This window comes from Suricata suricatta, chromosome 16 (assembly GCF_006229205.1).
Source record: "Suricata suricatta isolate VVHF042 chromosome 16, meerkat_22Aug2017_6uvM2_HiC, whole genome shotgun sequence".
Classification (NCBI taxonomy): Eukaryota; Metazoa; Chordata; class Mammalia; order Carnivora; family Herpestidae; genus Suricata; species Suricata suricatta.
The window spans coordinates 43,714,812-43,740,342 of NC_043715.1; the positions used below are offsets into that span (position 1 = coordinate 43,714,812).

The window sequence follows — 25,531 nt, forward strand, 5'->3', positions numbered from 1 at the left end:
TTGCATACTCTTTCCTGCTTTGTCAAAAATTAATTGGCCATACATTTGTGGGCCCAGTTCTGGGTTCTCAATTCTATTCCATTGGTCTATGTGTCTGTTTTTGTGCCAATACCATACTGTCTTGATGATGACAGCTTTGTAGTAGAGGCTAAAGTCTGGGATTGTGATGCCTCCCGTTTTGGTTTTCTTCTTCAATATTACTTTGGCTATTCGGGGTCTTTTGTGGTTCCATACGAATTTGAGGATAATTTGTTCTAGCTTTGAGAAGAATGTTGGTGCAATTTTGATGGGGATTGCATTGAATGTGTAGATTGCTTTGGGTAGTAATGACATTTTCACAATGTTTATTCTTCCGATCCATGAACAGGGAATATTTTTCCATTTCTTGGTGTCTTCTTCAAATTCTTTCATAAGTTTTCTATAGTTTTCATCATATAGGTTTTACATCCTTGTATGGTTACTCCTAGGTATTTTATGGTTTTTCGTGCAATCGTGAAGGGATCAGTTTCTTGATTTCTCTTTCCGATGCTTCATTTTTGGTGTATAGGAATGCAACTGATTTCTGTGCATTGATTTTGTACCCTGCAACTTTACTGAATTTATTGATCAGTTCTAGAAGGCTTCTGGTGGAGTCGACTGGGTTTTCCATGTAGAGTATCATGTCATCTGCAAAAAGTGAAAGTTTGACTTCATTGCCAATTCTGATGCCTTTTATTTCCTTTTGTTGTCTGATTGCTGATGCTAGGACTTCGAGCACTATGTTAAACAGCAGTGATGAGAATGGACACCCCTGTCGTGTTCCTAATCTCAGGGGGAAAGCTCTCAGTTTCTCCCCATTGAGGATAATATTGGCTGTGGGCTTTTCATAAACTGCTTTTATAATGTTTAGGTAAGATCCTTCTATTCCGACTTTCTCAAGGGTTTTTATTAAGAAAGGGTGCTGTATTTTGTCAACTGCTTTTTCTGCATCTATCAACAGGATCATTTGGTTTTTATCCTTTCTTTTGTTAATGTGATGGAACATATTGATGGATTTGCGAATATTGAACCATCCCTGTAACCCAGGAATGAATCCCACTTGATCATGATGGATAATTCTTTTTATATGCTGTTGAATTCGAATTGCTAGTATCTTGTTGAGTATATTTGCATCTGTATTCATTAAGAATATTGGTCTGTAGTTCTCTTTTTTGGTTGGGTCTCTGTTTGGTTTGGGTATTGCCCCATCCTGCAGGTTGGTCAACGCAGGTTCCTGACGGAGGAAGTGAGAATGGGGTAGGGCAGGGGCACAGAGAATGGAGGCAAGACAAAGTCTCTGATCAAGCCTCATTTATTGAAAAAATACACACACCTTATAAAAGGTTCAAGGCGGGAAGCAAGGCAGCTGACCTAGGTCGGTTGCTAGGAAACAGGGTCAAGTAATTAAGGGGAAAGGAACTGCAATCTCAGCACAGTGCCTGAGGGGCCGAAACACGGCCCTGCCTGCAGGCGGTGGATCTTTGTTCTTCTGGCAGCTTCCCACAGGTCCCCCTTTTTTATCTTTTCAAAAAAGAGCTACTTCCAGAATATGATAGTATAGGTAAGGAAAGGACTGTGCCTATCTTAGGTTGGAGGCCTGCCAATCCTTCTTACCCATCATGGGCACACCCAGAAGCCTGTGTCTGAGTAGACTGCCTTAGGTTGATAGGATGGTAAGACCCCTCTTACCCGTCATTGGCTAACCAGCCCGCGCCACTGCCATAATATAGCTCTTCATCGGCCTCCTGATTGGCCATATCGAGCTTGTAATAATGGACCTGGGTAGGCTGCATCTTGATAGCATCTATTTGCTGCCTTAGAAATGCCATGACCTTATTGAATAGAACAGGGCCCAAGGACACCAAGATCAATAAACCCGCAATAGGTCCTAAAAGTGGGAGGAGGTAGGGTAGAAGTCCATAAAATCCACTGAGGAGAGGACTGTTGATGAGTTCCTTCCTCCTCTTCTCCAGGTCCTCCTGAAGCTTTTTAATCTTATTTCTGATGATGCCAGACTTGTTCACATAGAAACAGCATCGTTCCTGATACTGGAATCCAACCATCCAGAGGAGGTGTCACCATGTTCCAAACAAGGTCCCTAAAAGAAAAGACAGGGATATTTCTCAAGGAGATTTTTTCTTCCTGGAAGACTGAGTATTATGATCAATTTTCTTTACTAGTCTCTCCAGCAACCATCGGGCTGCATCTGCTTGTTGTGAGTAGATGCACACTGCTACTCGTCCCCAGATCAAGGTTGGGTCAGGACCATACCACTTATTATCCAAGGGGTCCCTCCAAAGCATGGTAGCAAAACTTCTTTGCATCTCATTGTGCCAGAGACGTTCAGCAGCTGAGCATCCTTCTTTATCCAAAGTTAAGAAATTTAAAATGAAGAGTGAATGATGTAAAAGATTTCTGGGAGATCCCTTGATGGGGTACCATTCCCCCTTTTTTATCTTTTCAAGGGTATTTTTTAAGGATAGATGTGCCCATTCTACTATACCTTGTCCTTGTGGGTTATAAGGGATCCCGGCAATGTGTAACTGTTGACAGAATTTAGAGAACATGGTCCCAGTATATCCGGGTCCATTGTCAGTTTTTATTTGTTTTGGAATCCCTAACACTGATATGGCAGAAAGCATGTGTGCTATGACATGCTTTCCTGCTTCCTCAGTTTGTAAGGTAGTATATAGGAAGCTGCTGTAGGTATCAACATTCACATGGAAATACTTTAGATTTCCAAACTCGGAAATGTGTGTTACATCCATTTGCCAGATGGCATTGGGCACTAGTCCTGGAGGATTTACTCCCAAATGAGGAACAGGTAAATGCACAACACAAGAAGGGCAGTTTTACTATCTGTCGTGCCTGTTCATGGGAAACCTTGAACATAATTCTTAAGGTGCGGGCACTGTGATGATGGGTAGTGTGAGCTCTTGAGGCTGCTTCTATTCCTGAACCCTGGACAAGTATGATACTATACATTCCTCTTGTGGCTGAATCAGCCTTTTGATTTCCCAAAGACAGAGGACCTGGAAGGCCAGTGTGGGCCCTTAAATGACCAATGAAGAAAGGATTTTTTCTTTTATGAATAAAGACTGAAGTTGCCTTTTGTATGGCCAGTCGTGCAAACTTTTGACATAAAATGGGGCTATTAGCTGTACCCTTAGGTAAAACCTTCCATTGATCTCTTTTCATGGGTTTTCTAAAATCAACAGAGGGTATACTGAACGCGAATAGCTCTTGGTCACTGGGGTGGAGGGGGATGGTAAAGAAACAGTCTTTAAGATCTATGATAATTTTATAGTGCCCCAGAGGTATAGCCACAGGGGAGGGAAGCCCCAGGCTGGAGCGTTCCCATAAGAACCATTGTTTTGTTTACTGCCCTAAGGTAAATTTCCTAACCCTTTCTTTGATGGTTTTTTATTTGCATCTTAATAGGTTGGGTAAATCCTTTTTTATTCTTTCCTAAACCTTTTTCTAGCTGAAACCCTTAGGCTAGCATCTGCGCTGTTACTGTCTCATTCAGACTGCACATAATACGAGGGAGGTTTTGATCAGTGGTCCATGAGCTAGATTTACAATCCCTGGCAAAGTGTCCTTCCTTGCCACATCTAAAACATTTTTCCTTGCTTTGGTGGCCTAAAAATTCTTTTACGGTGAATCCTTGCAGGGCTGCGGTCATTGCCAATGCTTGTTGATAAGCCACGCTGATGTCAGAAAACAATCTAATATAACCAGAGAGATCTATCTTTTTTCAATAGGGTCTAATGGCCGCCTGACATGCGGAATTTGCATTCTCGTATGCAAGTTGTTTTACAAATTCGGTGCCAGCATCAGCATTACCAATAATACGCCCTGCTGACGTGAGAAGCTGATGAACAAAGTCGGAAAAAGGCTCATCAGGACCTTGTATAATATTAGTTAAGGAAGAACTAAGGTCCCCTTTGACTGGCAACTTTCTCCAGGCTCTAGTCCCAGCTGCTTGTACTTGAGCAAACAATCTGGCATCATATTGCATCTGTATATCACTGCTGGCATAATTTCCTTCCCCCGTCAGCATCTCCAAGTTCCAGCCATTATTTGCCTGTGCATTACGTCGAGCAGTCTCCTTACAAAATTCAGCATATTCTGATTTCCACAACAAATAATCCCCCCACAACAAGGAGGCTCAAGCAAGGGTACGCCAATCACCAGGAGAGCCAATTCTCAGCCACTGATTCTACGATCACCATAGTATATGGTGCAGTAGCCCCATATTGTGCTACTACAGCAGTCTTAAGCTCCTTAATGAGTTTAAAGTCAAAACTTGAATGGTGTCTCCATGCCTGTCCCTGGGCGTTGGTGGTCTCAGTAACCGGAAATGCCTCAGGGTCCTCAATGTCTATTAGGGGGCCAGCAGCCGGGGGATTTTTGAGAGCCGCCCCTCATCTTGGGGGTTGGGGCGTTTGCCTTGAAGGCGTGATGATAGACTCCCTTTTGCCAACCTTAAGTTTTTCTAATCGTGATATCAACTCTTGGTGTTCTTCTAATTTTATCTGCTCTTGCAATTGCTCTATTTTATCTATTAGATCCTTTTTTGGATCTATAATGGGCAAAGCTAAAGGAGGTGCCGAGGGTGGGAGGTTATATGGAGGCGGCCAATCAGGGCTCTGGTATTTTGCAGCCTCTTTATCAATATCCTCCCTGTCACTATCTGACAACTCATCACTGGAAACTTTCTGTAATCCTAAGCTTTTGCTTCATTTTTCTTTTCTTTAGATTAGAGTCTAACTTTTTGGGTCTTACAACTGAATTATCTGATTCCCTTTCAAGGTCGCTATCTAGGGAAAAAAGATCGTCCTCCCCATGGCTATCGGTAGGGGACCTCCTGCTCTCATTTTGTACACTAATGACCTCATTAATAAGGGTCCAATAAGAGAAGGCACTACCCATTATGCCCGATTATCCACCCGAATACTTGACGCGAGACAAACAAAGGGTAGGGCACCTCCTCTAATGAGGAGACCAATCAGATGCCTATCTGGCCACGTCCTGAAGGAGCTTAGGTGAAGCTTAGCCATAGCGGACTCAGCGTTGTGACTTACAATTGGAAACTATTCCAATGCTACCATAGACCATATGCTTTTCACCATGGTATCGCAGACCAGGCCCACTCAGACTCCATAGGCTATTTGGGGACTTTAAGAGTGACCACCCATGGAGCCAAAAATTCGAACCTCGTAGGCAAGCCAGAACGAGTCGCACATTCACTCACACACACACACCATAGGCTATAACATTCCCTCCCACAGAGGTTTTACAAACAAGACTGAGACATTAAAAAAAGAAAACACTTAACTAGGCAATCTCTTTACTCACGTTCTTTATTCTCTATCTATATTTAGAAAAACACTTAAGGACAGACTTCATGGAGGAACTGAAAAAATTCTAATAATTGCTTTTTCTTTAACCTTTACTCCCTGTGCTCTGAGGGTCTCTGTTTAGACCATTTGCTTAATTCCTTCCCTAAAATCACCAATCACTCACCGAGCCATGGGCTATGCAGCAGGTTCCTGAGCAGTCCACTCTTTTCACCTGAGCCGTGGGCTACGCAGCAGTCCACGCAGTCAACTTTTCAATTTCTTTTAAGCTTCGGTAGCTACCTTTTTCTCTTCTTTCTTCTCTTTTTTCCTCGATCGGTGTTCTTCACCGGGTCCCTCGTACTCAGTCCACACGTTCGGGCGCCACTTGCCCTGTCCTGCAGGTCGGTCAATGCAGGTTCCTGACGGAGGGAGTGAGAATGGGTATGGCAGGGGCACAGAGAATGGAGGCAAGACAAAGTCTCTGATCAAGCCTCATTTATTGAAAAAATACACACACCTTATAAAAGGTTCAAGGCGGGAAGCAAGGCAGCTGACCTAGGTCGGTTGCTAGGAAACAGGGTCATGTGATTAAGGAAAACGGAACAGCAATCTGAGCACAGTGCCTGAGGGGCCGAAACACAGCCCTGCCTGCAGGCGGTGGATCTTTGTTCTTCTGGCAGCTTCCCACAGGGTATCAAAGTGATGCTGGCTTCGTAGAATGAGTTTGGAAGCTTTCCTTCTATTTCTATTTTTTGGAATAGTTTGAGAAGAATGGGTATGAGCTCTGCTTTAAATGTCTGGTAGAATTCCCCTGGGAAGCCATCTGGCCCTGGCCTCTTATTCGTTGGGAGATTTTTGATAACGGATTCGATTTCTTCACTGGTTATAGGTCTATTCATGCTTTCTATCTCTTCCCGTTTGAATTTTGGCAGTGCATGTGCATTTAGGAATTTGTCCATTTCTTCTGTGTTGTTCAGTTTCTTGGCATATAGTTTTTCATAGTAATCTCTGATGATTACTTGTATTTCTAAGGGATTGATTGCAATATATCCTTTTACATTCATGATTTTGTCTATCTGAGTGCTCTCTCTACACTTTCTAAGGAACCTGGCTACAGGTTTATCGATTTTGTTTATTTTTTTAAAGAACCAATTCTTGGTTTCGTTTATCTGCTCGACTGTTCTTTTGGATTCTATATTGTTTATTTCTGCCCTGATCTTTATTATTTCTTCTGCTGGGTTTGGGGTGCTCATGCTTCTCCCCTTCTAGTTCCAATAGGTGCTCTGTTAAATTTTGAATTCGTGTTTTTTCTAGTTTGTTGAGATTGGCCTGGATTGCAATATACTTTCCTCTTAGGACTGCCTTTGCTGCGTCCCAGAGGTTTTGGATTGTTGTATTTTCGTTTTCGTTGGTTTCCATATATTTTTTAATTTCTTCTCTAATTGCCTGATTAATACAGTCATTCTTTAGTAGGGTGGTTTTTAACCTCCACATTGTTGGAGGTTTTCCAGACATTTTCCTGTGGTTAATTTCAAGTTTCATAGCATTGTGATATGAAAGTGTGCATGGTATGATCTCTATACATTTATATTTATAGAGGGCTGCTTTATGCCCCAGTATGTGATCTATCTTGGAGAATGTGCCATGTGCACTCGAAAAGAAGATAAATTTCCTATCTTCAGGATGCAGAGTTCTAAATATATCTATCAGTTCTATCTGTTCCAATGTGTCATTCAGGTCCATTGTTTCCTTAGTGATTTTCTGTCTGGTTGATCTATCCATTGCTGTCAGCAGAGTATTAAAGTCCCCTGCAGGGGCGCCTGGGTGGCTCAATCGGTTGAGCCTCCGACTTCGGCTCAGGTCAGATCTCACGTTCGTGGGTTCGAGCCCCACGTCAGGCTCTGTGCTGACAGCTAGCTCAGGGCCTGGAGCCTGCTTCCGGTTCTGTGTCCTTCTCTCTCTGCCCCTCCCCTCTCATGCTCTGTCTCTCTCTGTATCAAAAATAAATAAAACATTAAGAAAAATTTAAAGTCCCCTGCAATTAGCACATTTTGTTTCTTTCTGTGATTAATTGTTTTATGTATTTGGGTGCTCCAAATTTGGCACATAGATATTTATAATTGTGAGCTCTTCCTGATGGAGAGATCCTGTAATTATTATATAATGTTCTTCTTCATCTCTTGTTACTGCCTTTATTTTAAGTCCAGTTTGTCTGATATAAGTATGGGTACTCCAGCTTTCTTTTGGCTTCCAGTTGCATGATAGATATTTCTCCATCCCTTTACATTCAACCTGAAGGTATCTTCAGGTCTAAAATGAGTCTCTAGTAGACAGCAAATAGATGGGTTTTTTTTTTTTTATCCATTCTGCTACCCTGTGTTGTTTGATTGGAGCATTCAGTCCATTTACATTCAGTGTTATTATTGAAAAATGTGGGTTTAGAGTCATTGTGTTCTCCCTAGAATTCATGTTTATAGTGGTGTCTCTGGCACCTTGTATTCTTTGCAACATTTCTCTCATAGAATCCCTCGTAGGATTTCCTGTAGGGCTGGTTTGGTGGTGATGAATTTTCTCAATTTTTGTTTATTTGGGACCACCTTAATCTCTCCTTCTACTTTGAATGACAGGCTTGCTGGATAAAGGATTCTTGGCTGCATGTTTTTTCTGTTCATCACATTGAAGATTTCCTGCCATTCCTTCCTGGCCTGCCAAGTTTCATTAGATAGGTCTGTAATCACTCTGATAGGTTTCCCTTTGTATGTTATGGCCCTTTTATCCCTAGCTGCTTTCCGATTTCTCTATTTTTATAGTTTGCCAGTTTCACTATGATATGTTGTGCCGAAAGCTGATTCAAATTATGGGGGGGTTCTTTGTGCCTCTTGAATTTGAATGTCTATTTCTTCCCCAGATTTGGGAAATTCTCAGTTATAATTTGGTCTATATCCCTTCAGGACCTTTCTCTCTGTCTTCCTCTTCAGGAATTCCTATGATACGGATGTTGTTCTGTTTGATTGTATCATTCAGGTCTCAAATTCACCTTTCCTGCTTCTGGATTAATTTCTCTCTCTTTTTTTCAGCTTCCTCTTTTGCTATAACTGTATCTTCTAATTCATCTAGTCTCTCTGCCTCTTCAGTCCTTGAGGTGGCTGCCTCCAGTTTGTTATTCACCTCATCTATAGCCTTTTTTTAACTCATCACACCTATTTTCAAAATGCCTAGTAATTGTCTCAGTTGATTCCTTGATGCTTTTCTCAACCCCAGTGATTAATTTTATGACAAGTTTTTAAACTTCTTGATCCGGTATGTTGTCTAGATCTGCCTTGAGCAGTTCTGTGGCTGTGACTTCCTCCTGGAGGTTCTTCAGGAGAGAGTTCCTTCGTTTTGTCATATTTGCTAGTTTTCTGTCTCTTGTCACCTTTAGAAAGCTCTTTGTGCACTGTACACCTGTTAATATTTCTCTGTTAAAGGAGGCTTATTGACTGTCCAGGCCCTGTCGTTTCAGGACATATTCTTTTAATGGTGCCTCTCAGTTTCTTGTGGTGCCTTTGAATATTTTATTTCCCTACTCAGCAATATTTGGGACTTGCTGTCATGCACACTTTGGCTTGTTTCTTGGTGTAGCCCTAAGAAGAAAAGCCGACAGACAAACACAAAGCAAACAGAAGCACACAGATGCACAGACAAATGAAACAAACAAACATATTAAAAGGGGGAAAGAAAAGACAGAAAATTGAGAGGACAGAGACGAAAAGAAGAGAAGAAAAAAAATAAATAAAGGGGATCAGACACAACAAAGGACAGTGGACAGTCTAAAAGTGTATGGCCAGTTGAGGGGAGAGATAAGGATTAGATACAGGAGAATATATCTGGATTGCAAGAAGGTTAAAAAATAAGGGAGAAAGGAGAAAGGAAAATAAGGAGTAAAAATATTAAAAATTTAAGTAAAAAATGTAATAATAATAATAAATAAGTACAAAAAAACAAAAAAATGAAGGAAGAAAGAAAGAAAAATTATATTTTTAAAAAAAGCAGCAGCTCCCCCTCGTGGATAGGTGTGGATTGGTGTGGTAGGTCTCTGAGGCTGCTCTCAGTGGCTCCGCCTTGGTGTCTGCAGAGAGTAGAATGGCGGCATGCCAAGCTCCGCTAGAACTACACACTGTAAGCCACTATAATGAGTCCGATCTCCTTGTGCCGCAGTTGAGCCGAGTTGTATTTTCCAGGCCCGCCTTAGTTCAAAGTTCCAGTCCATGCACTTTTATGCTACCACAGATGAGATATATTTGCTTTCATGGCTGGCTACTTAGGGGGAGGGATCAGTTTGTCTTGGCTCAGGCATGGATTTAGGCTGCCACTGCCTGAGGCGAGGTGTACAGCCTGAGGCGAGATACACAGCAGGAGGTGAAGTGTGCACCGTCAGAGACACAACTTCCGTTTCCCATCCCCCAGCCGGGATTGATATCGCGTTGAGGGAGGAATGAGTTTCTCTTGGCTTTGTGCAGCTGTTGCCCTAGGCACTGTGCACTGTCGGAAATGAGCTGGAAGTTCCTGCAGCCTGAGCGCGCACCCAGGCTTCCACGACTGCCAACTCCCTGCCGGGATCGCGTAGGTGTGGGGTCTATTTTTTCCCTGTTGACACCCAGGATTTGGGATTCGCGTAGCCAGTGCTGGTGGCGAGATGAGCCATGGAAATGAGGTGCGTGATCCCACTCCCAAAACTGAGGTCGAGGTGAGCACCCCTGGAGCCACTCTTGCCGTGGCCGCTGACTCCCTGCCGAGATGGTGCAGGGCTGGAAGCTGTTCTTTCCCTTGCACCACCTGGGTTTGGGATTTGGGCTACCCAGCAGTTATCTATGGAATGAGTTTCTCTCTCCATGGGCGGTTAAGCGTTCATTACCTCTTCCCCAGAGACAGTACTATGAGTGTGTTCAGTCTCTCTGTCTCTTCCCTTTGTCTCTCGGGCTCCGCGCATTTGTCCAGTGTTGGGCTGGGGCTCCCACCTCCCCTGCCTGTCTCAGGCTGGCCCATTTTCCAACCTCCCAAGTTCGCTCTCACTCAGCTATCTTTGAGGTTGTCTTCTTTCTGGATTCCGTATTTTCTCCTTCTGCTCTTGCAGATGAGAGTAATTTCCTTCTCAGTTTGATAGATGGGGCAGACGAAGTTTACAGAGCTCCCTGCCTCACCGCCATCTTGGCTCCTCCCTCCCCATTGGTATTAAAAATTTTTTTTTAACATTTATTCATTTTTGAGAGAGGGATAGACTGTGAGTGGGGGAGGGGCAGAGAGAGAGAGGAAGAGAGAACTCGAATCAGGCTCCAGGCTCTGAGCTGTCAGCACAGAGCCCAACACAAGGCTTGAACCCATGAACCGTGAGATCGTGACCTGAGCAGAAGTCGGACACTAACTGACTGAGCCACCTGAGTGCCCCACCGTTGGTATTTTGATATAGATTGCATTGGATCTGTAATTTCTACATATTTATAAATTTTCCCATTTTCTTTCTGTTATTGATACATGGTTTTATTCCATTGTGATAGAGAAGATACTTGGAATAGTTTCCAATCTTGTTATATTCATAAAACTTGTTTTACCTCTTAGCATGTTATGTATCCTGAATAATGTTGCATATATGCTTAAGAAGAATGAGTAATCTGCTCATGTAGGGTGGAATGTTCTGTATATATGTGTTAGATTCATTTAGTCTATTTTGTTGCTCAGTTCTGCATTTTTGTTTATTGGTTTTCTGTCTCAATTATCTAGCCATTAGTGAGAGTGGGGTGTTGAAGATTATTGTATTGCTAATTCTCCCTTCATATCTGTCAATATTGGCTTTATATATTTAGACGTTTTGATATTAGTTAATATATATTTATCATTGTTATATCTTCTTGTTGAGTTGTCCCTTTTATCATATGATATTCTTTGTCTTTTGTGAAAATTTGTGTCTTAGATTCTACTTTGTTGATATAAGTATAGCTACCCTGCTCTCTTATAGATACCATATGCCACCCCACACTTTTAGCCAATGTGTGTCCTTAATTCTGAAGTGAGACTTTTACAAACAACATTGATTTGGGTCCTAGTTTTGTTTTGTTTTGTTTTGTTTTTAGTCTGTTTTTTCGGCCACTCTATGTCCTTTGATTGGGACGTTTAGTTTGCTTACATTTAATTTAATTATTGCTAGGTAAGGGCTTACTTTTGTTAACATTTTATCTGTTTTATAGTTCTCTTGTTCCTCCTACCCCTCTTGTTTTCTTCATTGTACTTTGATGATTTTTTGTAATGATATGTTGTGATTCTTTTCTCTTTATGTTTTATTTACCTGCTTTAGGTTTTTCCTTTGTGGTTACCATGAGGCTTGAACCAAACAATGCATAGTTATAACAGTCTATTTTAAGCCCATAACAACTTAACTTCAATTGCATACATAAACTCTACACTTTTTTCCCCTCCACATATGTACTTTATGTAATTGATGTTAATTTTTCTTTTTGAGGGAGTGAGAGAGAGCATGAGCTGGGGAGAAGGGCAGAGGGAGAGGGATAGGAAGAGAGAGAGAGACAGAGAGAGACAGAGGTTCTTAAGCAGACTCCATGCTCAAATAGAGCCCAGCATGGGGATTGATCCCACAACCCTGGGACAATTATCTGAGCCAAATTCAAGAGTTGAACACTCAAGTAACTGGGCCACCCAGGCACCCCAGAATTTGCTTTTTGAAATATTATATTTCCATTAGCAAATTTATTTGGTTATGGTTATTCTTAATACTTACATCTTTTAACTTTTACTGGTATTAAAATATATATTGCCACCATTGCAGTATTTTGTCTTTGTTTTTATATTTATCTTTACCAGTGAGGTGTATGCTTTCATGTTGCTTTTTAATGTCATTTCATTAAAACTGTAAAACTTCCTTTAGCACTTCGTATAAGGCAATTCTTGTGGTGACAAAATTTGTATTGATTTTATTTGTTGGCACATGGCATTTAAAAAATTATTTACTGTTAACATATAGTGTAATCTTGGCTTCAAGAGTAGAATCCAGTGATTCATCACTTACATGTAACACCCAGTGCTCATTCAAACAAATGCCCTCCTTAATGCCCGTCACCCATTTTCCCCACCTCCCAACCCCCTACACCCATCAACCCTCAGTTTGTTCTCTGTATTAAGAGTGGGGCATGAGGCATAGAAGATAGCCCACCTCATCTGGATCCACAGGATTCAAAGGAGTGATTTGGGACACCTGGTCTGAGGAGAAGAGACTGAGGGGGGTTCGCTGTTTTTTCCCCTACAACCACCAAGGCGAGGCCTCGGGGATGGGTCTGTGGGGCCCACAGTGGAAGCGGGACCCACCTATACCAAAACAGACCCAGCTGTACTGGGTAGCTGTTTTTTTTACAGGAACTGGATAGATGCTGCAGAAACAGATGACCCCCTTACCCAAGACCAGTGCTGCTGCATTGCCATGATTAACTCTAGGGCTACTTCAAGGAACAAACCAAAGCACACATGGTGGAGAGTCCAAAACATCACTATGAGTAGGGAAATTAAATAACCAAAGTCACAAGAGAGATTAAGTGACACCCTTCAAAAAAACACTTCCTGAATGGACAGGCCCTGGGTGGTGTGTGAGTCTCCTTTAATATAGCAGTATTCACAGGTGCAGAGCACATAACAAGTTTTAATGCTTAAAAGGGATAGAAAACTAGCCAAAATGATGAAATAGAAGAACTCTCCTCAAAAGAAATTCCAGGACCCACAAGTGTATGGCCAATTAATCTTTGACAAAGCAGGAAAGAGTATCCAGTGGAAAAAAAGATAGCCTCTTTAACAGGTGGTGCTGGGAGAACTGGACAGCAACATACAGAAGAATGAAACTATACCACTTCCTTACACCATACACAAAAATAAATTCAGGGGCGCCTGTGTGGCTCAGTTGGTTAAGCCTCCGACTTCGGCTCAGGTCAGATCGCACGTTCGTGGGTTCGGGCCCTGCGTCAGGCTCTGTGCTGACAGCTAGCTCAGAGCCTGGAGCCTGCTTCCAGTTCTGTGTCTCCTTCTCTCTCTGCCCCTCCCCCTCTCATGCTCCATCTCTCTCTGTATCAAAAATAAATAAAACATTTTAAAAAATTAAAAAAAAAATAAATTCAAAATGGATGAAGGACCTCAATGTGAGACAAGAAACCATCAAAACCCTAGAGGAGAAAGCAGGAAATAGCCTCCTTGGCCTCAATCACAGCAATTTCCTACTCAACGCATCCCCAAAGGCAAGGGAATCAAGAACGAAAATAAACTACTGGGACCTCATCAAGATAAAAAGTTTCTGCACTGCAAAGGAAACAAGCAAAAAACCTAATAGGCAACTGACTGAATGGGAAAAAGATAGTGGCAAATAGCATATCGGATAAAGGGCTAGTATCCAAAATCTACAAGGACTCACCAAACTCCACACCCAAAAAATGAATAATCCAGTGAAGAAATGGGCAGAAGACATGAATAGACACTTCTCCAGGGAGGACATCCAGATGGCCACCAGACACATGAAACGATGCTCAGCATCACTCATTACCAGGGAAATACAAATCAAAATCACACTGAGATACCACCTCACACCAGTCAGAGTGGCTAAAATGAACAAATCAAGAGACTATAGATGCTGGCGAGGATGTGGAGAAACGGGCACCCTCCTGCACTGTTGATGGAAATGTAGACTGGTACAGCCATTCTGGAATATAGTTTGGAGGTTCCTCGAAAAACTGTCAATAGACCTCCCCTATGACCCAACAATAGCACTGCTGGTGATTTACCCAAGGGATACAGAAGTGCTGATGCATAGGGACACATGTACCCCAATGTTCATAGCAGCACTTTCTACAATAGCCAAATCATGGAAAGAGCCTAGATGTCCACCAACTGATAAATGGATAAAGAAGATGTGATATATATATATATCACAATGGAATATTACATGGCAATGAGAAAGAATGAAATCTGGCCATTTGTAGCAAAGTGGATGGACCTAGAGGGAGTCATGCCAAGCGAAGTAAGGCAGAGAGGACAGATACCATATGTTTTCACTCATATATCTAACGGGAGAAACCTAACAGGGGACCATGGGAAGGGGAAGGGAGTGGGAAGAGTTAGGGAGAGGGAGAGAGGCAAATCATGAGAGACTCTTGAATACTGAAAACAAACTGAGGGCTGAAGAGGGAGGGGGAAAGGGGAAGGGGGGTGATGGGCATGGAGGAGGCACTTGTGGGGAAGAGCACTGGGTGTTATATGGAAACCAACTTGGTAATAAACTATTTAATTTTTAAAAATTCCAGGAAGAAGTGACAGCTAATGAATTGATCAAAACAGATATAAGCAACATAACTGAACAGTAATTTACAACAATAGTCATACAATTAATTGCTGGGCTTGAAAAAGACATAGAAGTAATCTGAGTGATTACTCTCACTGGGAATTTAGTTCCCTACTGCATCTCTGCCCTCACACCCTTTTTGATGTGGCCTACCCCCTATGATTAACTGAAGAGTATCTGTTCTGCCAGACTTGGGGGTTGTTTTCTGAGTTAGTTGCACTAATATGGCTGTTATCTAGATGTATGTGAAGGACCAAATGAACTTAAGATCTTTGTATTCTGCCATCTTCCCAGGAGAGCCTCTTTCTTGTATTTTTGATAATGGCTATTCTAACAGGTGTGAGATGAATACCTCACGATTTTAATTTGCATTTCCCTGATGATTAGTGATGTTGAACATCTTTACATGTGTCTGCTGGCCACTTTGATGTCCTTCTTGAAAAAATGTCTCTAGTCCTTATGCCCATTTCTAATCAGATTGTTTCTTGTTGTTCTTGGTAAATTCACTGAGTTCTTTATATATTTTGAATATTGGGCCCTTAATGGATATATGGTTTGCAAATTTTTTGTGCCGTTATGTAGATTGTAATTTGTCATTAATTTTGTCAATTGTTTCTTCAGCTGATCAGAAGCTTTGAGTTTGATACAGTCCTATTTGTTGCTATTTTGCTTTTGTTGTTTGTGCGTTTGGCAGCATGTTCAAAACATCATGGCCAAGACCAATACTGATGTGTTTCTCTCTTATGTTTTCCTCTAGAAGTTTTACCACTTCAGGCCTTTGGTCCACATTGAGTTAATTTTTGTGAGTGGTGTGAAATAGGGGTTCAATTTCATTGTTTATTCAGTTTTCCCAGCACCACTTTTGGAAGAGACTCCATTGATCTATTTGTCCATTCTTTTTGCCACTATCACACTGTTTTGATTGCTGTACCATTATAGTGAGTCTTGAGGTTGGTACCGTCAGTACTCCAACTTTGTTCTCCTCTACTATTGCGTTGGCTATTCTGGGTCTTTTGCCTCTCCATATTAACTTTAGAATCAGCTTGTCAATATCAACAAAATGACTTACTGAGTTTTTAAAAGTTTATTCATTTTGGGAGAGAGAGAGCATAAGATGGGAGGGGCAAAGGGAGGGAGGGAGGAAGGGAGAGAGAGTGAGAGAGCGAATATCAAGCAGGTTCCATACTGTGGGCACAGAACCTAATGCGGGGCTCAAGATCATGACCTGAGCCAAAGTCAAGAGTTGGACGCTTAACCGACTGAGCCACCCAGGCACCTCACTTACTGAATTTTCTTTTTGGTTTGCATTGGATCTTTAGATAAAGTTGGAAGAACTGACATTTTGACAATATTGAAGTTCCTTACTCATGAACATGGACTATCTCTCCATTTATTTAATTCTTCTTTGATTTCATTCATTAAAGGTTATAGTTTGTTTCATGTAGATCTTATACATATTTTGTTAGATTTATACCTATTTTATTTTAGGGGTTGCTATGTGGTATTTTGTTTTTAATTTTAAAATTACCTGTTCATTGATGGGATATATTAAAGTGATTGACTTTGGATATTAACCTTGTATCTTTTAATCTTGCTGTAATCCTGTATAAATTTTGGATATTTTTGTTCATTCTTTCAGATTATCCATAGGTAATCATGTCCCATGTAAACAAGGATATTTTCATCTCTTCTTTCCCTATCTGTATACCTTTTATATCCTTTTCTTACTGAATTAACATGAAATTGCAATATGATATTGAAAATCTGAGGTGAGAGGGGACATCTTTGCCTTCTTCTTTATCATAGTGAGAGAACTTCAAATTTCTCACAGTTAAACATAATGTTAGCTGTAAGGATTTTGTAGATATTCTTTACCAATTTGAGGAAGTTCCTCCCGATTCCAAGTTTATTGACAGTTTTTCTTTTTTATGGTTTAATTTAAATTCCAGTTAGGTAATGTATACTGTAATAGTAGTTTCAGGTGTACAATGTACTTATTCAACATTTGAATACAACATCCAGTTGTATCACAAGTGGTAAAATTCATCTGTGAAGCCATCTGACCCTGGACTTTTGTTTGTTGGAAGATTTTTTGGTTACAGATTCAATTTCTTTGCTGATTATCAGTCTGTTCAAGTTTTCTATTTGTTTCTGTTTCAATTTTGGTAGGTTATATGCTTCTGGGAATTTATCCATTTCTTCCAGGTTGTCCCATTTTTTGGCATATGGGTTTTCGTAATATTCTCTAATAATTGTTTGTATTTCTGTGATGGTGGTTCTGGTCTCTCTCATTTGTGACTTTTTCCTTTGGATACTTTCTCTTTTTTTGATAAGTCTACTCAGGGGTTAGCAATAAATGTTTTCAAAGAACCATCTCGTGCTTTCATTGATCTGATCTAATGTGTCTTGTGACTTGTTTCTATATCATTTATTTCTGCTCTTATCTTTATTATTTCTTTTCTGCTGGCTTTAGGCTTCATTTGTTGTTCTTTTTCTAGTTCCTTTAGGTATAAGGATAGGTTCTTTATTTGAGATTTTTCTTGTTTTTTTTTAAAGTTTTTATTTATTTTTGAGAGAGAGAGACAGAGAGACAGAGAGAGAGCAAGAGAGAGCACAAGCAGGGGAGGATCAGAGAGAGGGGGAGACACAAAATCTGAAGCAAGTTGCAGGCCCTGAGCTTTCAGCACAGAGCCTGATTTAGGGCTCAAACTCATGAACTGAGAGATCATCATCTGAGCTGAAGTCAGATGCTCAACTGACTGAGCCACCCAAGCACTCTTTTTGCTTCTTAAGGTAGGCCTGATTGCTATATATATATATGCTATAGATTTCCCTCTTTTGCTACAGCCCAAAGGTTTTGGACCATGTTTTCATTTTCATTTGTTTCCATCTATTTTTTATTTCTTCTTTGATTTCCTCATTGACCCATTCACTTAAAAATGTGTATTTATTGATTTTGAGAGAGGTAGGGAGAGTGGGGGGCAGTGAGAGAGAGGGAGACAAAGAATTCCAGCAGGTTCTGAGCTGTCAGCACTAAGCCCAATGCAAAGCTCAAACACATGAACTGTGAGATCATGACCTGAGCTGAAATCAAGAGTTGGTTGCTTAAATGACTGAGCCACCCAGGCACCCTGAACCATTCATTTTTTAATAGCATGTTGTTTAACCTCCATGTTTTTGTGGTCTTTCCAAATTTTTTCTTGTGGTTGACTACAAGTTTCATAGCATTGTAGTAAGAAGGTATTCATGATATGATCTCAAACTTTTTGTATTTGTTGAGGCTTGATTCATGACCTAGTTATGTGATTTAGTCTGGAAAAAGTCCCACATGCACCTGAAAAGAATGTATATTCTGCTTCTTTAGGATGAAAAGTTCTGAATATATTTGTTAAGACCATCTGGTCCAGTGTGTCATTCAAAGCCATTGTTTCCTTGTTGATTTTCTTTTCTTTTTTAAATGTTTATTTATTTAAGAGAGAGAGGGAGAGACAGAGAGAGAGACAGAGAGAGAGAGAGAGGGAGGGAGGGAGGGAGGGAGGGAGAGAGAGAGAGAGAGAGAGAGAGAGAGAGAGAGAGAGAGAGAGAATCTCAAGCAGGCTCCACTTTGTCAGTGCAGAGCCAAACATGGGGCTCGATCTCATGAACTGTGAGATCATGATCTGAGCTGAAAATAAGAGTCTGATGCTTAACCGACTGAGCCACCCAGGTGTCCCTTTGTGTTGAGTTTCTGCTTAGATGATCTGTCCATTGCTGTATCTGGGATGTTAAACCCCCTACTATTGTATTATTATCAGTAAGTTTCTCTGTTTTTAATTACTTGTTTTATATATTTTGGTACTCTCATGTTGAGGATATAAATATTTACTACTGTTAGATCTTCTTGTTGAATCATCTCTTTCATTATGATATCGTGCCTTTCTTTTGTTTTAAAGTCTTGTTTGTCTGTTATAAATATTGCTACTCTGGGTTATTTGGACAACCATCTGGATGATAAATGTTTCTCCATCCCTGACTTTCAATCTGCAGGTGTCTTTAGGTCTAAAATGGATCTCTTGTAGGCAGCATAGAAATGGGTCATTTTTTTAAAATCCATTCTGACATCCTATGTCTTTTGATTAAAGCATTTAGTCCATTTACATTTAGAGTATTGATAAATATGTACTTAATGTCATTTTATTACATGTCATTGTTTCTGGAGATTTTTTCCCATTCTTTTGTCATTTTTTATCTTTCCTTTCCACTCAGAGAGTCCCTTTTAATATTTCTTACAGAGCTAATTTTGTAGTAATGAACTCCTTTCGTTTTTGTTTGTCTGGGAAACTTTTTATTTCTCCTTCTATTTTGAATGATAGCCTTGCTGGATAGAGTATTCTTGGCTGCACATTTTTCCCATTCAGCATGTTAAAAATATCATGCCACTCTTTTCAATATGCTAATTTTCTGTTGAGAGATCTGTGGCTGGTTTTATGGGTCTTCCCCTGTAAGTTAGTGACTTCTTTTGCCTTGCTTCTTTTAAGATTTTTTCTTTGTCACTATATTTTGCAAATTTAATTACAATATATCTTAGAGTTGGCCTGCTTTTGTTTATTTTTATGTTCTTTCTCTGTGTTTCTTGCACCTGGATGTCTGTTTCATTCCCCAAATTGAAGTTTTCAGCTTTTATTTTTTCAAATAAAGTTTTCCCCCCATTGGCTCTCTCTTCTGCTGGGACTCCTATAGTAGAAATAGGATTACATGTGATGAAGTCACTGAGTTCCCTAAGTCTATTCTTGTGTTTCATAATTTTTCTTTCTCTTTTTTGTACAGCTTCATTACTTTCCATTTTGTCTTCCACATCACTAATTCGTTCCTCTGCTTCTTTCAGCCTGCTGTTTATTGCATCAAGTGTATTTCTAATCTTGTTCATTTCACTCTTCATTTGGGATTAATTCTTCCTTTTTAAACTCTTTTATCTCTGCTGTAAGGGTCTCATTGATCCCTTCTATTCCGTTCTTAAGCTTAGTGACTGTTGCTTTAAATTCTCCAGCAGGCATATTACCTATATCTATTTTGCTTCCATAACTTACCACGGCCTTATCTTGTTCTTTCATTTGAGATAAATTTCTTCATTTTTGCATGTTGTCTAGGTCTTTGCCTTCTTGTCTGTGTTAGGAAAGGCAGTTTTGTCTCCTTCTGAGAATAATCGAGGTCGTGTAGCACCCAGGGCCTGGTGCTTCAGGAAGGTCTCTGGTATGTGCTGTCTGTGCTCTAGTGTTGTGTTTTGGCTGCTCTATACATCAGGACAGTTGTCTGCAGAGGTTCTTGCCTGCTGTGGGCAGTGTTTTGTTCTTGGCCTGAATGTGGTGACTTTTAATTATGTGTGCTCTGGTGTGCTTGTGAAAATGAGACCACCTCCACCAGAGCTGTTATGGTCAGGGGATGCGGTATGGTCAGGGGTTTGTGCTGGTTTTCTGGGGGAGAGAACTACCATGCTGGAACTGAGGCAGGCAGGACTAAGAAAGACAGTCCCTCCAGAGCACAGTGGTGTGGAGCTTGGTGTTTCCAAGTTAGGCAGCCAATGGTGGAGTTACACTGCTTCTGCAGGAGGGTCTGAGTTTATGCTGAGGGGCAGCGGAGGGAAACGGTACTGGCCATTTGTTTCCAGAGAGGTGTTTCTGTGAACACTGTTTCTCAGGCATGTGCCCAGAGAAGAGTAAATAATCTCCCCACTCTGTGCCACAGGCACTCTGAAATAACTGTTTCTGTGCTTTCTGTGCCTGGATTATTTGCCTGCCATCTCTCCAGGAGCAGCGCAGTACCCTCCAGACTCTATCCCAGCCAAGCCCACTGACTTTTAGAACTTCAGGCTTTTGGGGCACCTGCCTGGCTCAGTTGGTTGAGCATCCAGCTTCGGCTCAGGTCATGATCTCATGGTTTGTGGGCTCGAGTTAGCTCAGAGCCTGGAACCTGCTTCGGATTCTGTGTCTCCCTCTCTCTCTGACCCTCCCCCCCTGCTCATGCTCACGCTCTCTCGCTCTCTCTCTCTCTCTCTCTCAAAAATAAATTTAAAAAATATAAAAAGAAAACCACCTTCAGGCTTTAAAGCCAACCCCCCACCTAGTTATAAAAACTCCCAAAATAACCCCCCCCCTCATTTTCCAAGCCAATGGCTTTGGGGAAATGTTTTCTTATGTTTTCCCTTGTGTGCTCCTTTCTCTCTCTTGCCTTTCTCTACTATTATGGCTCTCTCCTCTCTACAGCACCCATAACCCATTTCTCTCCTGAAGCATGTCTCCACATTCCCTACCTTCTTCGATGTACCTCTTCCCTACCTTTAGTTGTGGATTTTGTCATCGGGTTGATTTCTGGGGTATATAGGATCATATATAGTTATTTAGTTGTGTTCATGGGAAAAGGTGAGCCTAGCGCCTTCCCACTGTGTTGCCATCTTCCTCTCTCTGTGATTTAAAAAAATTTTAATGTTTATTTATTTTTGAGAGAAAGAGACACACGGAGACAAAGTGCAAGTAGAGGAGGAGCAGAGAGAGAGGGAGACACAGAGCCTGAAGCAGGTTCCAGGCTCTGAGCTGTCAGCACAGAGCCCAGTGACAGCCTCCGACTCATGAACCGTGAGATCATGACCTGAGAAGAAGTCAGACACTTAACTGACTGAGCCACCCAGGCGCCCCTCTCCGTAATTGTACTCACTCCATGAGTGTTACATTTTGTTGAATGCTTTTCTGCATCTATTGATATCATATGATTTTTATTTTTTTAGTCTGTTTATCTGATGGATCACATTAATTTATTTTGAAAGGTTGAACCAGACTTTTGGACCTGGGATAAATCTCATTTGGTCATGGCAAATAATTATTTTTATATATTCTTGGATTCAATTGTTATTATTTTGTGAAGATTTTTACATCAATATTCATGAGAGATACTGGTCTGCAGTTTTCTTTTCTTGTAATGTCTTGTCTGTTGGTGTTAGGGTAATAATACTGGCCTCAGAATGATTTAGGAAGTAATCCTCCTGCTTTTATCTTCTGAAATATATTATAGAGAATTGGAACAATTTCTTCCTCAGTTGTTTGATAGAATTTACCAGTGAATCCACTGGGCCTGGTGCTTTCTGTTTCAGAAGCTTATGAATTGACTCAGTTTCACTTATACATTTACACCTATTCAGATTGTCTACTTCATCTTGTACGAGTTTGGGCAGATTGTAGCTTTCAAGGAATTATTCCATTTTGTCCAAGCTATCAAATCTGTGGACATAATTGTCTATAGTTTTTTATTATCTTTGAATGTCCATGAGATATGTAGTGCTGTCCCTCTTTCATTTCTTATATTAGTAATTCATGTCTTCTGTATTTTCTTCTTAGTTATCCTATCTAGGGATTTATTTCATTGAGCTTAAAAAATCTTTTGGCTTTGTTTATTTTCTATATTAATTTCCTATTTTATTTTTAAAAAATATTTTAATGTTTATTTATTTTTGAGAGAGAGAGAGAGAGACAGAGACAGAAAACAAATAGGGGAGGGGCAGAGAGAGAGGGAGACAGACTCTGAAGCAGGCTCCAGTCTCTCAGCCATCAGTACAGAGCCCAACACGGGACTGGAACACATGAACTGTGAGATCATGACCTGAGCCAAAGTCAACGCTTTATATATATGTATATATATATATACACACACACACATTTTTTTTGAAAGAGGTTAGTTTATTGGTCCACAGGGGACAGTTAGTGGCCGGGGAACACACTGAGAGGGCCCGGTCTCTGGGGTGCCTCCCTCAACCTTCCGCAGGTGGTGAAAGCCCTGTATAGTCCTCTCTATGGCATCATCCATGGGACCAGGGGCCGGTAGCCCATGAGCTGTTTGGCTCTCTCACAGCTGTAATAGTGGAATGTGCCAGCCAGCGCGACCCGCATTGGTGTGAAAGTGAGCTGGAGATGGATGACAGGACTCATCACCATCACCAGGAGGGACAGTTCTACTCTTTTAGCAAATTTCAAGAACATAAACAGTATGATTAACTATAATCACCACGATGTATATCAGATTCCCAAAATTAATTCATCTTATAACTGAAGGGATGTTCCCTTTGACCAGCATTTCCTATCTTCTCCTCTAACCCAGTCCTCCTTTGTAACCACCATTTTATTCTGCTTCTGTGAATTGGACTGTTTTTTTTAGATCTCACATATAAGTGAGATAATTATAGTATTTGTTTTTCTCTGACTAATTTCACTTAGCATAGTCTTCTAGATACATCGACGTTTTGTGGCTGATTAATATCCCATTATATGCTTCTCTGCTTTTCTCTCTCTCTCTCCTCTCTCTCTCTAGATATCTATAAAGAGGGTTCACATCACTTTTATCCATTCATCTATTAGGGGACACTTAGGTTGTTTCCATATCTTGGCTATTGTAAATAATGCTTCAAGAAAATGAACCTGGTAGTGCAGATATCTCTTCAGGATACTGATTTTGGTTTCTTATGATATATATGCAGAGGTGGATAATACAGTAGTTCAATTTTTAATTTCTCAAGAAATCTTCATACTGTATTCCCTAGGGGCCACACCACTTTACATTTCAACCAACAGCACAGCATACAGAGCTTTCTTTTTCTCCATTTTCTCACCAACACTTATCTGCTGTCTTTTTAGTAAAAGCCATTTGAACAGGTCTGAGACGATATTTCATTGTGTGATCTTCAGCTTTTCCCTAGTGATTAGTGAGGTTAAGTAACTTTCTCTTTAAAAATTTTTAATGTTTATTTATTTTTGAGAAAGAGAGCACATGCAACTGCAGGAAGGGCAGAAAGAGGGAGACACGGAGTCTGAAGCAGCTCCAGGCTCTGAGCTGTCAGCACATAGCTTGACATGGGGCTTGAACCCATGGACTGTGAGATCATGACCTGAGCCAAAGCTGGCTCCTGTTCATTAATTTCTAGTTTAATTCCATTCTTATTTGAGAATAGACATAGTATGATTTCTATTCTTTTCAGTGTTAGGGTAGAACTTATGTGTTCTCACCTTATTCTACCTCACACAGTAACTATGTGAAGTGAAGGATGTGTTAATTAACCCAATTGTGGTAATCATTTCATAAAGTAAACATAAGTCAAATCACCACATTGTATACTTTAAACATACACAATTCATTTGTCAATTATAGCTTAATAAGCTGAAAATTTTTTTGAATAAAAAACAACAAAAGAGTAATGATGTGGAGATAACATATGTGATCCTTTGCTTCTGTGGAAATGTCTTATACAACCTCATATTTGTATAAATTTTGGCTGGATAAATGGCTCTAGTTGAGGATTCATTTCTCTCTCAGTATTGCAAAACTTGTTACGTTAAAAATTTTTTAAGTTTATTTTTGAGAGAGACAGAGCGTGATTAGCGAAGGACAGAGAGAGAGGGAGAGAGAGAATCCCAAGCAAGCTCTGTGCCACCAGCACAGAGCCCGATGCAAAGCTTGAACCCATGAAACTGTGAGATCATGACCTGACCCGAAACCAAGAGTCAGATGCCTAACCGACTGAGCTGCCCAGGTGTACCATTTTGGGCCATAATTGAGCAGGCCATTGTGTTTCTGGTTTCTGGTACCTTTCATGTGACCTGCTTTCTGATTGTGGAGCAGTTTTGGATGTTCTTTTTTTTTAATGTTTGTTTATTATTCTCAGAGAGAGGGGGGAGGGGCAGAGAGAGATGGGAGAGAGAGAGAATCCCAAACAGGCTCTGTGCTGGCTCAAACCCGAAAACTGGGAGATCATGACCTAAGATGAAATTGTGAGTTGAATGCTTACCCAACTGAGCCACCCAGATGCCCCCAAAATGTTAGGATCTTCTTTATATTCCTATTATCTAAAAGTTTAGAATTTACCAGTTATTTATAATTTGATTTTTCAGGCGGGAAGAGGAAGCAGGAGCATACTTCTCTTTACTGAGAATATAATAATACTCATTAGTTTTTCATTGGGATATTCCTCTTAATTGGATATAGTAGAGTTTAAAACCAGAATGGTTCTTGGAATTCACTTCCTGGGAACCGTGTTTATCTGCAGGACGTGGATTGTGTGAGTCCCGCTCATTGATTAACACTAACTCTAGTCTTCACTCGTACCACAGGCATTGAACCACCCTGTTTGTTCTCCATTTCTTTCCTTTTCATTTCTCCAAAACTCTCCTTTTCTTCCTCTCCTTTTATGTTTCTCATCTCTCCTTCTACCATGAAATCATTTATTTTATTACACAAGAATAACTCAGGGTTTTTGTTTCAGGGATTTGTGATATCCAGGGATGTGTCTATCAACTTTTCTCCGGAAGAGTGGGAATGCCTGGACTCAACTCAAAGGAATTTGTACAAATATGTAATGTTGGAGAATTATAGCAACCTGGTCTCAGTTGGTAAGTATACCTTTCTCCAAAAAGTCTAGAGCCCTCTGGAATATTTGCTTCCCCTGAGAAGAATTTCTCAAATCTCATATATCCTTTGTATTTCTTCTCCCTATTCCTAAAGAAATGGCTTGAGATTTGTAGAGTTGGAAATGTATGGCTTCTTTTTTCTTTCCTTTCCTTTCCTCTTTCTTTCTTTCTTTCTTTCTTTCTTTCTTTCTTTCTTTCTCTCTTTCTGAGAGAGCAGGGGAGAGGGACAGAGGGACAGAGAGAATCCCAAGCAGGCTTCACACTCAGCACAGAGCCTGATGTGGGGCTTAATCTCAAAACCCTGGGATAATGACCTAAGTCAAGACCAAGAGTCAGAGGCTCAACCAGCTGAGCCCCAGGCAACCTGGGAATATATCGTTTCA

At 40.7% G+C, this 25,531-nt stretch overlaps 1 protein-coding gene across 1 annotated transcript in view; it reads left to right on the forward strand.

Annotated features, from left to right (window-relative positions):
• Positions 1-25,531, forward strand: part of LOC115281039 (zinc finger protein 91-like) — a 239,667-nt gene that overhangs the window by 82,891 nt on the left and 131,245 nt on the right.